This window comes from Malania oleifera, chromosome 9 (assembly GCF_029873635.1).
Source record: "Malania oleifera isolate guangnan ecotype guangnan chromosome 9, ASM2987363v1, whole genome shotgun sequence".
NCBI lineage: Eukaryota > Viridiplantae > Streptophyta > Magnoliopsida > Santalales > Ximeniaceae > Malania > Malania oleifera.
Window position 1 is genome coordinate 74,050,501 of NC_080425.1, and position 4,511 is coordinate 74,055,011.

A 4,511-nucleotide genomic window follows, 5' to 3' on the forward strand; every position below is an offset into this window, starting at 1 on the left:
GGGTTGAGTTTGTGATGGAAACTCTAAAAGTCTCCCAACTGTCTAGCAAAGAACCAAGAAGTCATAAAAGCCTGCACCTCATCATCAAAAGAAATTTTCATAGATGCCAACTGATTTATAATTCCCTATATTTCATTCAAATGATCAGTAATAAGATTCCTGTATTTCAAATTCATAAGCTTCTTTATCATATACATTTTATTTCCTCCTTATTTTTCTAGCTTAAAGCTCAATTAGCTTTGTCCAAAGTGAGTGTACATAAATTTCATCGACCACATGGTTATGGACATTATCATCAACCCATTGCTAGATATAATCATATACTTGCCTATTTAACAATTTCTGATCGTCATTAGTTCTATCACTGGGCTTGGCTGATTTACCAAGAATAGGAGCATGATAATTTTATAATAAAGTAGGTCTTTCATTTTTTGTTTCCAAATGTGATAATTATTCTCATCTAAACTAATCATTCTATTAGTGTTCACCTCTATGACTACAAAGAAACCAAGCTCTGATACCACTGTTGGGGAAGAGGGGGTTATGGAGGTGATGTCCAAAACACAATGACCGAAAGATAAACCTTCCCCTAGTCCAAGAAATATTAAGTAGAATAATTAATTATCCAAAAAATAGAAATACATAGCAAGAAAACACACAAAACTAGCCACACAATCACAAAGAGAACATCAAGATTTACATGTGTTGGCTTTTTGAATTTGATCCTTGTTTTGATGTTGACAAACTATCAGTATCTTATGTGCATATTTAGTGTGTGAATAGGTTTTCATTTTAGCACGAACATAAAATACCGGAAAATGGAAGCCAAGATAGGACTTAAAGCATACACACAGCTTGGCATATCCCATGAAGAAAGAGCAAAAGACAAAGACATTTATTGTATTTGTATATATGCATTTAATTTTTTATCTTTGGTCTATAATAATGCATGCCTTTGCATGATATGTTTGAATGCTCAATAATGACCGTAGACAGACTTTAGGGCTGAGGTCAACCGACACCAGGTTTTTTAGGCTATATTAAAGAACCTTGACCTTAGATAGATCCGAGGTCCCTACACATAACTTTAAACTCAAATAAGGACTTAAATGCACACTTTAAATATGTTCGGTCTACCAAACCCGAACCTACATAGAACCTTTGGTTGACCGAACTAAAGTCAACATTTTGACTTTGGTTGGTCGACCATTTTCAAATGAACTAGGCACATACGGTCGACCGAATTGACACGTGGGGAATTCCCAATGCCCCGGTCAACCGAAATCTTAGTTCAAATTTGACCTGGTTGACCGAACCTTTGAATTTGGTCAACTGAACCTGCCCTGGACGACCAAACCTCGAAGGGCTTAAAATCACCCTAAGATAGTTGACCGAACCTGTAGTTCAAAAGTTCCTTGGTCGACCGAACTTGTCAATATAGTCGACCGGTCCTTTAATATTGTCGACCGAACTTCTGGAGTTGGAAATTTTTTAATGGCTAAAACTTCATTAATTTTTTAATTAAACTTTTTCAAAATACCGAGCATGTCCCTAACGGTCATAATTTTTGAAAAATCTATAAATACCCCCTCATAACTCCTAATTTGCAACTTGGATTAACTCCAAATTTCTCTCTAATCCTTTGTTAATCAAAGTTTCCCCAAACCATTTTTTATTACAAAAATCATTCCTTTGGGGCAAATGTTTTAAACAAAAACTCTTCAACTCTCTTTCCATTCACTTATTTCAAAATTACTTTGGAAGCGAGTATATTTATTTTGGACATTTCATTTGTATTCACATGCACATACTCTCACTTGTTATTTATTTTTTGAAAATCATTTTGAGAGTATTGGTTGGGTTTCTCTCGATTATTTTCATGATAAATATTTTTCAGGAGAAAGTTATTTATTGCACAAATATTTTCTTGAGCTTAAATTCCTAGATTCTTCAAATATTCTTTATTTGCAAAAATATTTATAGGAGAACAATAATACTCATTTTTCGTATATATTTAATTTGTACAAAATTATTTAGATAAGCACTCTTTACTCTACTAAACTTAACTCATATCACATTAGAGTGCATGTGTTTAGAGTTTAAATGTTGTACATCTCTACTTGTATTTAGAAGCATTTTATCATGTATAAAAATGTTTTTATTGTAACGGTTGGGTTCAGTCCGAAATTGAACTGGGGAGTTTCAGTCCCGTAAGTTAGACCGGTTTGGTTCAGCCCGAAAATTGAACTAGGATTTTTTCCTTACCCCGTAAGGAGAGGATGTAAACGACTTCTGCTCCGTCTAATTAAGTGAGCAGAGATAGTGTAATCCTTAGGGGGTATGCCCAAGGCGAGGACGTACGCTGGTTTGGCCGAACCTCGATAACAAATATCGTGTGTTCCTCTCTCCCTATCTCATTTACTTTTCGCACTATAATTTCTATATGTGTATATTTGTCCATTTACAGTTATAATTATTTGGATGTAGACATTTATTTAAATGAGATATGCTGCACTTGCATGTTCGCACTCACAATTTTATTATTTACATACACGTTTGTATTATGAATAGGATATGATTTGTGGTGAACTGGTGAAATGTTTAAATTAGTCAAAAAGTTTTTAAAACTCAATTCACCCCCTCTCTTGTGAATACACCAATTCCAACAACATGGAAAACCCTTTGATGTAAAGGGAAAAATTATGGGACCAGAGTCTACTTCCAATCTTTCACTATTTCAAAATAGGAGGCTACAGTAGGTCTTCCTTAGTTAAAATTGGAGACATACATTGACAATAATTATCAAGAATCACAAATTGTTGGCAGAGAAAAGAATATGAGTGATCATTTAGGTGGAATCAAACTTGAGAAATGGAGAGGTCTCACCAAAAATAGGGGATGTTGTCTAAGTCATGAAATCAAAGTTACAAAACTCCAAATGACAATCAGACGGACCAGAATAAAGAAGGATGAGTCACGAACAACTTGTCAAAAATTCGAATTCAATAATTTCTGCTTAATAATTTCATCTCAATCTGACGAGAAATTACCATCCAATCTCAAGATCATGCTAATTGTGTAGACACCTTCAATCCTAAAATTTCAGCAAACTATTTTCTTCTCTCCCTCACTCTTTTCTTGGCTGTCCCAAGGATACACGAAGCTTCCTTTCTTACAACAATAACTTCCCAAATTAAATATTTTTTCTTCTCCAAAGATGACCCACCAACTTTCGAAGAAAGCCACAAGTAACTAATTAATGAACTACTCCATTCCAAGACAACAAGTGGGACACCACTGAGTACAAAGGTCTTTACTGCCACTTAGACATGGATTTTGCTTGGGCATTGATCAAGACTTCCAAGAGAATCATTTTATATATGTAGGTTATCCTTCACATAGGAGAGAAACCCAACAATAATTCGGAATAAGATACTGAATAAGGAGTTAATATCTCTGAATTTGTTGAAGGAATTGTACATGATCATATAAATTGGCAAAAAACGATTCATGTAACTAGTCTCACCTAATGAGACTTAAGACTTGACTTTTTGTTGTTGTTATTGTAATTATAGGTACATCAATCATATTTTTATCAAATCACTGTCCCTATACTTTTTTTATTTATTTTTTATGTGTGAAAATAAAGATTCGTTAAAAGTCAAGATAATTCTATCCAAAAGTAAGATTAAAATTATCCTAACAAATCAGCAAATCAAAGGAAGGTACTCTAGTAAAATTTTTTAGCGCTTGGCACAAGAGGCCACATAAAGAGCAAGAGATTTGTATTTTCTATTAATAAAGCAAACAATACGAACATGAAAATGATGCTTAAAATCGGTTGAGTAGAAATAAATTTTAATAAAAACTTTAATTTCCTAAATCAAAGTATATGGATATCACTTCACTAATGGTAATTTTTTTCTTTTCTCTCCCTTTTTTTTTTAGTATCACCGGGTGTCCTTCGCCGGCATCCACCAAAGCACGCCCTGAGATGCAACACAGTGGAGACTAATCCCACGCCCCACAATCTGACCTCACATCATTGCAGGGAGGGTAAATCGGGTTTTGCTCAGCATGGCAGGAATCGAACCTGGGATGCCTACCTGGGTAAGAGACACGTCCGGTCCGCTCTTACCACCTAAGCCAGCGCTCGGGGGGATTCTTTCCTCTCCCTTTACTCTTAGGAATAATTGTTAAGAAAAAAATGATATAATGGAAATCCTTGCATGCATCATCTCATTGGTATCCCCGGGGCATACCCTAATGCCCTTTTTTCTAATGGCCCTCCACTTCTAGGGTAGGAGTAATGGCCTCCCACCCCAACCTTCTCCTTCACCTTTTTTGTTAGGGAGTAGGGTCTTTGATGCCTGCCTTTTTGGCTAAGCCTTTAACCTTTAAGCCTTTTCAGACTTGGCGAGTTCCATCATAATTAAGGCAAATCTTTGTACCATAAAAGTAAAAGGGCTTTCTATTTTTATTTTCATTTTTGGTAAAGGGAGTCATCACCC